This window comes from Bos grunniens, chromosome 12 (assembly GCF_055505025.1).
Source record: "Bos grunniens cultivar Pamir isolate PY7600 chromosome 12, Bosgru_T2T1.0, whole genome shotgun sequence".
NCBI classification, from domain to species: Eukaryota; Metazoa; Chordata; class Mammalia; order Artiodactyla; family Bovidae; genus Bos; species Bos grunniens.
Genome location: NC_141176.1, coordinates 17,754,485 through 17,768,262, shown reverse-complemented (window position 1 = coordinate 17,768,262; position 13,778 = coordinate 17,754,485). Strand labels below are relative to the sequence as shown.

The 13,778-nt window shown below is 41.2% G+C and overlaps 1 long non-coding RNA gene across 4 annotated transcripts in view; it reads left to right on the top strand.

Annotated features, from left to right (window-relative positions):
- Positions 1-1,870: 1,870 nt before the first annotated feature.
- The window catches only part of LOC147361437 (uncharacterized), a 257,311-nt gene continuing 245,403 nt past the window's right edge, over positions 1,871-13,778 (top strand). For all 4 annotated transcript variants that reach the window (XR_015137912.1, XR_015137909.1, XR_015137910.1 and 1 more), the window contains exon 1: positions 1,871-4,322. This is a non-coding gene — a long non-coding RNA (uncharacterized LOC147361437). The remainder of the gene's footprint in view (positions 4,323-13,778) is intronic.

Below are 13,778 nucleotides of genomic sequence, written 5' to 3'. Positions count from 1 at the left end.
TGGAGAAAAAAGTCACAAGGAAAGATGTAACAAGAAGGAAAATAGAAATCAAAATCCCTATGAGTTCCTACAGATGCTTCATTTGGAAATTCACTTTTGATTACATCAATCCCACAGCCTGGAATAGGATAAGTAACACAACCTAAATACTTCATTAGAGTATGTTGGGATCATAGTAAAAACATTTAGACATACGTTTAGTGATGACGCTAAATAGTAGAAATATCAAATGTAGTAGGTGGAGATACATTTGTATGTAAATGAGTTTGGAAATATCTCATACTGAAAGATAATTAAAAGCAAAACAAATGAAGGCTCCAGTGAGTTGCCCTGGACCTGGAGGCTGGGTAGCCCTTGTTTCCAGACTCGGGCAGGTTGGACATCTGCTCAGGGACCCACAAAACCGTGAGTCCTTCACCTGAGAGTGACGACAAAACTCACTTCACTGTGGAAGAAAATCATCTTAACAGAAGCATCACCGTCTCCCACTGCCCACCCCATTATATCACGGTTCAGTGTTTCTGGAGAAGGAAGTGGCAACCCGCTCCAGTATTCTTGCCTGGAGAATCCCTCATGGACAGAGGAGCCTGGCAGTCTATGGTCCATGGGGTCACAAAGAGCTGGACATGACTGAGCAACTAACACTTTGTGTTTCTGCATCTATTGCTAATGAAAATTGTCTTTATCATCATCTGGGGTTTCCCTGGGGGGCTAAGTGGTAAAGAATCTGCCTGCCAATGCAGGAGACCCAGATTCAATCCCTGGGTTTGGGAAGATCCCCTGGAGGAGGAAGTGGCAACCCACTCCAGTATTCTTGCCCGAGAAATCCCATGAGCAGAGGAGTCTGGTGGACTGCAGTCCGGGGTCATAAGAAGAGTTGGATATGACTTAATACTAAACAAACACAAAAAGCTAAACAACTGCCTGCAAATAAAATCTATTGCTTTCAAGACAACGTTCTTCTTAAATGCTTTTTGTGTTTCATTGCAGTATTTTCCTGTTGTATTTGCTTAAGCCACATATTTTGTATTCAAGTGGATGTTTATGAAATAAACATTCACATTGAGTTTATGTGGCTCATAATTCCATGCATTACTGATTGTTTCAGATGAATCTACAGACCTCATTTTCTTCTCACTTAAAAAATGCACTCAGAATAATATTTAAATTGCGTTTACACATCTAATAAAGATATACAATCATTTTAACAGCTCTGCACTGTCAATCACTGATAGGAAAATATAACCTGACATGTTCTGGATTTATCTCTGGCGGGCAATGCATTTGAACGTGCTATAGCTCTTGGTTAGCACAGTCTTTTCCTGGGATGTCATCTGCCATCGGTGTGCATGTTGTTGTTCATTTGTCTTCTTGCAAGACTCTACTCTCCCCTGTCAGGGAGAAACACAGTTCAAATATGTATGTCTTTTTCCTCTTAGTAGTCAGGTGGATCCCACCATTTGGAACTGGTGGCTTTAAATCCAAATTAATTACATGATGATTTTCAAACTTGTGTTATGAGTATTATATAAATTTACAAGGTTACAATTTAGTATAGACCAAGGGATGTTCCGCAGTCTATGGGGTCGCAAAGAGTCAAACACGACTGAGCGACTGAACCACACTGAAGGGATGTATTGCTTCCATGGGCTGAAAATACAGCCTTCTCTGGAGTGCCATCATATTCATTTCTTTAGGGTAGTTTTATATTAAATTGAGCAGAAGAGATGAAGATTTTTCTACATACCCCCTGCCTCCAAGCATGCATACCTTTTCTCATTATGAATATCCCCCTGGAGTGGAAAGTTTGTTACAACTGATGAACTTACACAGACACATCTCAGTCATCCAAAGTCCACACTTCACATTAGGGTTCACTGTTGGTGCCATGTATTCTGTGGGTTTGGACAAGTATATAATGACATACAGCCTTCATAACAGTCTTGTATAGAGTATTTTTACTATCTTAAAAACTCTATGTGCCCAGATGGCTAAAGAACTGCCTGCCAATGCAGGAGACCTAAGAGACTCAGGTTTGATCCCTGGGTCGGGAAGATCCCTGGAGAAGGAAATGGCACCCCACTCCAGTACTCTTGCCTGGAAAATCCCATGAACAGAGGAGCCTGGTGGGCTACAGTCCACAGGGTTGCAAAGAATCGGACATGACTGAGTGACTGAACACACACACGCACACACTCACTGCCTACTTATCCCTTCTTTTCCCATAACCCATTGATCTTTTCCCTGTCTTCATAATTTTGCCTTTTCTAAGATGACATAGTTGGAATCAAACACTTTGTAACTGTTTCATATTGCTTTCTCCTTTATGAATTAAAAATCACTTTAATGCTGAAAAAAATGCACACTAACATCTGAGCCTTTGGTGATTTGCAGCCTTTTTGCGGTAGTAAGACCAAGTGAAGCGAAGTGATGTTGCTCAGTTGTGTCTGACTCTTTGCGACCGCATCAACTGTAGCCTACCAGGCTTCTCCGTCTGTGTGATTTTCCAGGCAAGAGTACTGGAGTGGGTTGCCATTACCACAACAAATATCATCATAATGAAAAAGCTTGAAATGTTGTGAGAATTACCAAAATGGGACAAAGGGACATGAAGTAAGCAAATGCTGTCGGAAAATGGCGCCAATCAACTTGCTTGATTTAGGGTTGCCACAAACACTCAAATGGGAAAAAACAAAACAAAACAAAACGAAATAAAACAAAATACACACTCTCTGTGAAGCACCATAAAGCAAAGCACAATAAAACAAGACGTGCCTGTAATTAAAGCCCCCAAGTGTTTGCTTTCTTTTTTATTTTGGTTTGTGTCTTACACTTGTGTTCATATCTAAAACAAAATTCTTTCTCAATGTTTTTGTCCAACAGATCCCATTAGACCACCACATTTGTTTTCCTCAAGTTTGTTTTTTCCCCTGAGAAGACCTCTTCACAAACATGGGTGCCAAACAGCGCTCCTTTTTGGTGAGTCTCTTAGAAATCATGAGCGAATTTCCAAACACATATTGTGAGCTGACACCTCTTAGCTCTCTCAAAGTCCCTCATAGTCAGCCTCAAAATATTACTGTCCTACATATGGCTGGATGATTCCTCAACACGGACCAAACTCTAACAAGGAATATCATTGCCTAACTTTGCTGCTCACTCAGCACGTTTTACTTATTCTTATGTTACATGAGCTCTACTGGGTTTTCTTCTTCCTGTAAACAGGTTTTAATCTTCCCTAGCATGGCAACCCTGGAGAAGGCAATGGCACCCCACTCCAGTACTCTTGCCTGGAAAATCCCATGGATGGAGGAGCCTGGTAGGCTGTAGTCCATGGGGTCGCTAAGAGTCGGACACGACTGAGTGACTTCACTTTCACTTTTCACTTTCATGCATTGGAGAAGGAGATGGCAACTCACTCCAGTGTTCTTGCCTGGAGAATCCCAGGGACAGAGGAGCCTGGTGGGCTTTCGTCTATGGGGTTGCACAGAGTTGGACACGACTGAAGCGACTTAGCAGCAGCAGCATGGCAACCCACTCCAGTATTCTTGCCTCGAGAATCCAGTGGACAGAGGAGTCTGGTGGGCCACTGTCCATGGGATCGCACAGAGTCAGACACGACTGAAGCAACTTAGCATGCATGCATGCATTGGAGAAGGAACTGGCAACCCACTCCAGAATTCTTGCCTGGAGAATCCCAGGGACAGAGGAGCCTGGTGGGCTGCCATCTATAGGCTCGCACAGTTGGACACAACTGAAGCGACTTAGCAGCAGCAGCTCTTCAAAAATGCTGCTGTCAAGCCCACTTACAATGACGGCCTTAATTCTCCACTATGCTTTCAATAGACGTTATGCCAGAGATTGTATATCAGAATCAACTGGAGGGGTTGTAGGACTACGTGCTGTAGGGCCCACCCCCGTAGTTTCTGATTGGTAGGTTTGGAGCGGAGCTGAAAATTTACATTTCCTAACATGTTCCCCGGTGATGCTAATACTGCTGATCACGAATCTCACTTTGCAGCTCAGGATTCTACCAGCATGCCTTCTGCCTCATACTGTTTGCCGATTTTCAGAGCTAGGGCCACTTAACTCAGAAGTGATTCTGCCCCACGCGGGTAGAAAAGAAAGCAGGCCTTTCATTGGCTCAGCACGATGTAGCTTTACGGTGGGTTTGACGCGGGTAGCAGGGCTGAGCCCTTGCTGACTTTTCCAGCCGCTGCTCTTCGTCCTTCCTGGATTCCTTGCTGGACACGCTGTTTCCTCTGGGACCCGGACCCTTGGATTCCCTCTCTCAGTCCCTTTTGGAAGCTGAGGACGAGCAGGTAGTTTCACTTAACCACATCCCAGAGTTTAGTTTGTTGCCTTCTGGACACGTGTGACCCTTGCTGGTCTTGCTGAAGTTGGTTTGTCTTTGCGGCTTTCTTTCCTGTTGCTTGTGGTTTAAGACTGTGAAGTTTGCCTTTTCTGTGCCTGTGAGTCTAGTGTCTTGGGTCTGGCATTCCCAGGCCTGACTTCAAATGTCCCAGGTTACCCACTAGTCTGTTTTTGAAACGTGGGTTATTTATTCAGTTGAACAAGACTTGCTGTTTCTATGACTGCTGCCCGTTGTTTCCCTCTCTTGCTTTCTGAAATTGTTTGCCGACCCCTCAACCCCAGGCTCCATCTCCTTCATGCTTAGAGACCCAGTGTTGACTTGATCTTTTCCTTCTATGAATGATGGCTTTTCTGATAAGATTGTAAATCTTGGCTGGGATGTTCTGATGCCACCTACATGCATGCTTTCGATCCAAGTAAGTGAACTATTTTCTGCTTTTAAAATCCATATGAAGAGGTCTGTGAGCTTGCAATGCAAAGCGTCATCTGAGGATCAGTGGCTTTCAGTGTATTAGGGGAGCTTGCTGGAAATGTAGAGCCTCAGGCCCCACCTCAGATGTGCTGAGTTAGAATTTTTGCTGTAACAAGAGCCCCAGGTGCTTTTCATGCGCATTGTAAATAAATGATGCCTATAGGATGCATTGCTCCCACCTGAGACTCTTGATGCTCAACCTAATCAATCACTACTTTTTCAAACTTCTTTATCGCCACAGAGGTAATTTCACAAACCTGTATTGGGTGAGTTTCCCACTGATAATGTGAACTATGACGAATACCTCATGATTCTGCAGGAACCCAGGGTACTGCGTATACCACCCTTTTGTTGCTACTTTGTCCTTTGCACAAGGCCTTTTCAGCTATGACAGTCTACCAGGGGACATTTCTTCATGCTTTAGACTATGATCTGATGTAGGCTTGCCTGAGGGTCCAGGGAGGATGAGTATCATTCAAGTTCAACAATGAATTTTAAGTGCTTAATGTTATGTTGCTGCTAAGTCATGTCAGTCGTATCTGACTCTGTGCGACCCCATAGACAGCAGCCCACCAGGCTCCCGTCCCTGGGATTCTCCAGGCAAGAATACTGAAGTGGGTTGCCATTTCCTTCTCAGTGCATGAAAGTGAAAAGTGAAAGTGAAGTCGCTCAGCTGTGTCGGACTCTTCGCGACCCCATGGACTGTAGCCTACCAGGCTCCTCTGTCCATGGGATTTCTCAGGCAAGAGTACTGGAGTGGGTTGCCATTGCCTTAGGCTAGCAAATCAGGGAGTCAAACAGAACACATGTTGGCCCACAGTAGGTTGAAACATCTCTCATCAGCTTTTATTATGGAGGTGTGGAAAGTAGGTCAGGCTGGGTGAACTAACTCCACCTAGAGTTTCTGTGGTGAGTGGGGCCAGCAGTACTGGTCTGGACAGTAACCAGTGAATGGCCTTGTTGCCAGAAACCCATCCCTGAAGGAACAGGACTCCAGCCAGTGACTGAGTCCACAGGTCCAACCATTGCAGGGAGGAGGCTAATAAGACATATGGAGTGTCAGAGCCTCTATCAAGACTCCCCACATTAGGATAGGGCTGCAGCCCCCGAAAAAGGAAACTGCCACATTAACCTGAGACCCAGGTGGACAGGCAAGGCCTCATTCATAAGCAGTGTCATAGAAAGAACATGGCTTCTGAAGTCAAGCTGGGTTTGCATGATCTTGAGTAACATTATCGTCAAATGGTCTTCCTTGGCAAATGAAAATGCATGTCTGGGATCTAATAGAGGACTGAAATAGTAGATGCTTAATTCAGTGAAAATTACCATTATGTTTATTACAAAGGGAATCATATTATGTGAGCCTATGGACCTCAGGGATGTTCCAGGTTCTTTGAACTCAGACCTAATTGGTTGCAAAGTTAGGTAGCTAGTCACTTGCATTTATCTCTATGTACCATGCTGCTTTCCATCTGACCTTCTCACATGGTACTTTAGCTGCCAGAGTAATTCTTATACCTCAATCTGTAGTCTGTAAACCTGTCATGACCCTGAACACCTCTGCTGGCCACATCTATGTCTTCTCCTTAGTGCTTCCATGAGTTACTTCTGTTTGTACTTTAACACATTATATCTATTCATTGATTAAAAGGTCATTCATGCATTTAAACAAATACCTGAAAATGAAGATACAAAGATAAACAGAACAACTTAGCCCAGCTTTATATTCTTATTTGTACCTGTTTGTTTAATGGACTGTCCTTCTTAGTCTGTTATGAGGTTGTTATCTTTTCAGGACCCTAGTACAATATCTGTACATTGTAACTACCAAATCTATGTCTTGAATGATTTAATGAATGAGTACTATAGTAGACAAAGGAGGAAGTAGAAAGTCCCAAAGGATAAAACTTGTGTTGAAGTATGTCAGTGTAAACAGGGGTTTAGCCAACTCTTTGGAGCGAGTCTCAAGTAAATTTTATTTTTCTCTTTATTTTTTATCTATTTAATGTTTCTGTGATGAATGTTTATCTACAGAAGAAGAAAACAATTGAAAGCTTTCAAAAAGATTCAAACTTGCAGTTATTCACTATAAGCGCATATACTTCTGTATTCTTCCAGAACGACCTCAAGTGAACACATCCTGCTGTTTTCCTCAGTTCTGACAAATTAGAGCTTGGAGGGTTCATTGTATTAAAAATATCTGTGAGGACTTAGGTTAGCTACTCAGAAGCTGAAGTATCAGTTGCTGTCCAAGATTACATGTAGAAAGCTTGTCACTTAAGACATCTTTCTCCCACATATACACAATGGAATATTACTCAGCTATTAAAAAGAATGCATTTGAATCAGTTCTAATTAGGTGGATGAAACTGGAGCCTATTATACAGAGTGAAGTAAGTCAGAAAGAAAAACACCAGTATGTTAATGCACATATATGGAATTTAGAAAGATGGCAATGATGACCCTATATGCGAGACAGTAAAAGAGACACAGATATGAAGAACAGACTTTTGGACTCTGTGGGAGAAGGCAAGGGTGGGATGATTTGACAGAAGAGCATTGAAACATGTATATTATCACATATGAAATAGATCACCAATCCAAGTTTGATGCATGAAACAGGGCACTCAAAGCTGGTGCTTTGGGACAACCCAGAGGGGTGGGATGGGGAGGCAGGTGGGAGGGGGATTCAGGATGGGGACACATGTACACCCGTGGCTGATTCATGTCAATGTGTGGCAAAAACCACTACAATATTGTAAAGTAATTAGCCTCCAATTAAAATAAATATATAAACTTAAAAAATCTTTATTCCTAACAATTCTCATAACTTTTAAAATCCAGTTCTCTCTGACAAACTTCAAATCTGCATTTTTATCACTTTAAGAAGTTTGACATTCCTAACAAGTATTTTCAATAGCCCTTCTCAGGGCACCATCTGAAATGCAGCTTGCATTCTTTCAGTTGATGTATATTTAGAACATCTGTCTTTTCCTATGGGTTTTCAGGCTATGCTTTTGTGCCTCTTGGGATGGGATATAGCAGAAAAGCCTGTGATTAGGACACATGGCGTCTGCCTTGAGCCGTCAGTTTTTGAAAATGTCCTGGGCTGTTATTCAGAGGCAAACAACACTGGAGGTAGAAGCCATAGTGAGAGGTTGACTTTGCCAGATTCTTCAGGATTCTGGTGGGAGAGGAGAAACTTGAAAACCTGTCACAGGGTGAGCCAACATCAGAAGGATGCATGCTACTGAACACGGGTTAGTGAATGACATCCTGAAAGCTGCATGGTATGCTGGTATGGCTGTGGGCTGGAAGTATGTATGAAACTTCTGTGATGATGGCTTGTGTCTGTGCAGATTAACCCCTCAGAATTCAATATTCACATCTATAAATGGGATAACATTAATATCTATTTCAAGAAAATGTGAGGCTCGTCTGTGTTCACCATATTCATGAAGTACAATAAATGCTAGATTCCCTTTCCTAGTCAAGTAAATGAAAAGAAATAAAACCTTTAAAAATAAGTTCATAATTTGGTGATTGTTTACATTCACTCTATTGTTGTCCTGTAGTTTTAGAATTTTTTCCCTATGAGTCCAACTTTTATAAATCTTTTTAAGTTGCAATAAAACAGGTAACACTGTATTGGAAATCTGGAATAAATACTAGGCTCAAAAAGACTACCGACTAAAGCCATACAAATATCAAACCCCAGTAGTCCCAAACTTTGAGGTTAAAACAACAAAATCAAAGAGTCTACTCAAAAGGAAAGAGAACTTGCTGATTTATGAAAAGATAGTCCAAGGGAGGAGAGGGAAGCCCCCTTTATCATGCCTCTCACTCTACATTCTCTCCCCTTCTCCCCTTTTCCTGAAATCTACCACCTCTCAAGTCCAGGGTCGGGGTGGGGAGGCCAGGGAGACTTATTTTTATTCTTTTCATCAAGAGCAGGAAGTCTGCTCAACCATAAAAGTGGGGGTCATCCCATGATTATAGTAATTTTTATAGGGCACTTCAAAATGAAAAGGCAGTTTCAGAAGGAAAAAAAGTGAGTTGGCTGTGTCTGTACCAAAGAGAAAAGCAGGGAAATCACAACATCTCCGGCTTCCAAGTTGAAACACATACACGCTAAACAGAATGACAGATGCATCTGAATGATGAACTCAGTGAAGGCATGTGACTGAGTTGAAGTTGGAAGCTTTTCAGGACACAAGTAAAACTCGTGACATGATGCCATTAAAAGTAGCCTTAACTGAGAAACACTAGCAGCCAACATGGTTACTAGACCAAACTAAGTTTCTGGAAGGGGATTTGGAAAATAATGACAGCTAGAACTTCTTAAGATGTGGCAGACACAGAAGTGCTTCATAAATATCTTATTTAATCATCGTTGTAGTGCACAAAATAAGTACTTTTATTAGGTTGATTGTCTGATGTGGGAACTCAGGCAGAGGAAGGTGAACAATTTGCTAATTATCACGTGGCTAGGAGGTGGCAGGGCTTGAACTCTGAACCACTATGTCATGTTGCTTGATGTATTTCAGTCTCATAAATGGGTAGCCACATAGGAGTGGGAATGGATAATTATTATGACATCCTTGGCTATTGACCAGAGGACTTATAGAAAGTGTTAAAAGTCATATTGTGAACTTGTAACTCAACGTGGGATCTGCAGCTCACCAGTCAAAAGCCACCAGGTTGATGGGAGGGAAGGTTTGCTTTATTTCGGAGGCCAGCAACTAGATGGGGGAGACGGATGGACGTCTGTCCAGAGGTTGACTCCCCCAACTGACAATCAGGAGCCAAGAGCTTTTACAGGCTGAGGGAGGGGGCTCCATGCAGAGACAGCACAGTCAGCTCTGACAGTCATCTTGAAATTGGTCATGCTGTGGTCTGATCAGCACCCTTTTGTTTTAAGTACGGTTAATCTTCAGTTCCAGGGTCCATTTGCTCCCATTTCCTTGAGGCCAGTTCTCGGAGTTGTGGCTGTTTATGTCATGGCTACGGTGTGGTCATCATGTAGTTAACTTCTTCCACCTGATGGGGGTTTCAGTGTGAGACAGTTCAAGGGATGTGGCTCAGAATATTCTCTGTTCGCCCTTGAGAAGGAACTAAAGTTTCTTGACTATGCTTACTGACTAAACTGTTATTGTTTTGTCCTGTCTGCTTTGTTTTGCTTTTGCATTTTCTCATTCCTCTCATTTAAACTTATTCTTTGTTCTTTCCGTTGCAATGGTGAATGGAATTGTTTCCTTAATTTCTCTTTCTGTTTTCTCATTATTAGTGTATAGGAATGCAAGGGATTTCTGTGTGTTGATTTTATATCCTGCAACTTTACTGTAGTCATTGATTATTTCTAGTAATTTTCTGGTGGACTCTTTAGGGTTTTCTATGTAGAGGAGTATATCTACCTAAAGAAACTAAAGACCTATATATAGAAAACTATAAAACACTGGTGAAAGAAATCAAAGAGGACACTAATAGATGGAGAAATATACCATGTTCATGGATTGGAAGAATCAATATAGTGAAAATGAGTATACTACCCAAAGCAATTTATAGATTCAACGCAATCCCTATCAAGCTACCAACAGTATTCTTCACAGAGCTAGAACAAATAATTTCACAATTTGTATGGAAATACAAAAAACCTCGAATAGCCAAAGCGATCTTGAGAAAGAAGAATGGAACTGGAGGAATCAACCTACCTGACTTCAGGCTCTACTACAAAGCCACAGTTATCAAGACAGTATGGTACTGGCACAAAGACAGAAATATTGATCAATGGAATAAAATAGAAAGCCCAGAGATAAATCCACGCACATATAGACACCTTATCTTCGACAAAGGAGGCAAGAATATACAATGGATTAAAGACAATCTCTTTAACAAGTGGTGCTGGGAAATCTGGTCAACCACTTGTAAAAGAATGAAACTGGACCACTTTCTAACACCATACACAAAAATAAACTCAAAATGGATTAAAGATCTAAATGTAAGACCAGAAACTATAAAACTCCTAGAGGAGAACATAGGCAAAACACTCTCCGACATACATCACAGCAGGATCCTCTATGACCCACCTCCCAGAATATTGGAAATAAAAGCAAAAATAAACAAATGGGACCTAATTAACCTTAAAAGCTTCTGCACATCAAAGGAAACTATTAGCAAGATGAAAAGACAGCCTTCAGAATGGGAGAAAATAATAGCAAATGAAGCAACTGACAAACAACTAATCTCAAAAATATACAAGCAACTCCTACAGCTCAACTCCAGAAAAATAAACGACCCAATCAAAAAATGGGCCAAAGAACTAAATAGACATTTCTCCAAAGAAGACATACAGATGGCTAACAAACACATGAAAAGATGCTCAACATCACTCATTATCAGAGAAATGCAAATCAAAACCACTATGAGGTACCATTTCACACCAGTCAGAATGGCTGCGATCCAAAAGTCTACAAATAATAAATGCTGGAGAGGGTGTGGAGAAAAGGGAACCCTCCTACACTGTTGGTGGGAATGCAAACTAGTACAGCCACTATGGAGAACAGTGTGGAGATTCCTTAAAAAACTGGAAATAGAACTGCCTTATGATCCAGCAACCCCACTGCTAGGCATACACACTGAGGAAACCAGAAGGGAAAGAGACACGTGTACCCCAATGTTCATCGCAGCACTGTTTATAATAGCCAAGACATGGAAGCAACCTAGATGTCCATCAGCAGATGAATGGATAAGAAAGCAGTGGTACATATACACAATGGAGTATTACTCAGCCATTAAAAAGAATACATTTGAATCAGTTCTAATGAGGTGGATGAAACTGGAGCCTATTATACAGAGTGAAGTAAGCCAGAAGGAAAAACATAAATACAGTATACTAACGCATATATATGGAATTTAGAAAGATGGTAACAATAACCCGGTGTACGAGACAGCAAAAGAGACACTGATGTATAGAACAGTCTTATGGACTCTGTGGGAGAGGGAGAGGGTGGGAAGATTTGGGAGAATGGCAATGAAACATGTAAAATATCATGTAGGAAACGAGTTGCCAGTCCAGGTTCGATGCATGATGCTGGATGCTTGGGGCTGGTGCACTGGGACGGCCCAGAGGGATGGTATGGGGAGGGAGGAGGGAGGAGGGTTCGGGATGGGGAACACATGTATACCTGTGGCGGATTCATTTTGATATTTGGTAAAACTAATACAATTATGTAAAGTTTAAAAATAAAATAAAATTGGAAGAATAAAAAAAAAAAATAAACTTATTCTTTGGCTAAAGAGTTTTTTCACAGAAAAAAGGCAGGCAGAGGACACAGTGAGGGGGACAGGTGTGAGGCCTATAGGGTCCCACTCCATTGCAAACTGACCTCAGCCAGCTTGCCACATAGAGTTGTGAGGTTCTCCTTGGTATCTAGGTACTGCCCATCACCATGGCACCAGGTGAGGATGAAAGCAAGTGTCTAATCAAATTCTTCTACACTTGGATACATTTATGGTGTAAATGTTACATTCAATAGTAAACAATGCACAAGATTTCCCCCCCTCTCTGTTTTCTCACCTCAGTGAAGTTTCAGGCTTCTGCCCTTGTAAGAAATTTCAGTTAGGCAGATCAGCAATATTTTTGAGGCAGGATTCTACATCCCAAGTGATAGTCACCCTGTGGTTAGAATTATCCTAAACTGATGGCTAGCTAGATACAGAATTGATTAGGGATCAAGCCACAGACTCCATCTGCAAGGGTGAAGGGTATGTACCTGGGAGGGGGAGGTTTCTTATACCTTTTTCTTACAAGGGTGGAAAGTGTCTCTAAATTTTTTTATTATTATTATTATTGTCTTGGAATAATTTTAGCCAACACACATAACTACCACATCCACACAACTAAAATACCTTTATTTTCTTCTAAGGAGAACCCATTTCTATATTCATAATGTTTAATGATGACCCTCTGGTCTTTCAATGAAAATCCATTTTGTCTTCTAGGATGCTAATTAGCAAGCTGTCAACAGTTGTATCTTGCCTACACTTACCTTGTAGGAAAGTGTGGCTCTTCAGGTAGAATGCCAGTTGATGGTTTCTAAAATGAAGGTGCCAATATAATGTTACCTGATTATGCTGACATATTTCAAAGTAAACCACAGGCCATGTAACAGGATTGCATATTTCTAGTTTGCACATTTCTTGGGCATTCCTTTGTTATTCTTTTGGATTCTACTTCCATTTTTGGGAAGGTGATTTTTTTTTCCCTTTAAGCTTTTTGGTTTTGCCCATGAAAAACAAATACCACGATGCTCTTTTGTGGTGTGTATGATACTACATCTATATTTATAATATTCACACCATTTGGATAATAGTTATCACATCTATTAAGTGCTTACTATAATACTGGGAGTTTTATGAGACACTTTGGAGGTACCGTTTAATTTAAACCTCACAGTGACCTAATGATTAAGTTATTTTAGTTTGCAGCAAAATAGATCTGAGACTCCGAGAGATTAAATATTTGGCCAAGGTCATATAGTAGGTGGCAGCAACATTATTCAAACTCTGTTCTTGAGCCCCAAGTCTCATGCTCTTAATCAATGCACTCTACTACTCAAGTGGGGTTATTTTAAAACACACATGGTTACTTGGAGAGTACATCATTTACCCCTAATGGTTAACATTCTACCAATTGTTCAGGAACAACTTTAAGAGGATGAGGTATTGTGCGTCTTTTTTGTGGTCGTTACATAAATAAAAATGCATGAAATAGAAAGCAGTAGGAGTATATGTGTTTGTGTTTGCTTTCCTATATTAGCATCTGTTTTCAAGACAATTACAGCATTTTCAGATATATCCTGTTATGCAGAGTAAGAATGGCCTAGGCTAGTAGATCTTAGTACTTTTGATTGAACAGTCCAGAAATCTTCCA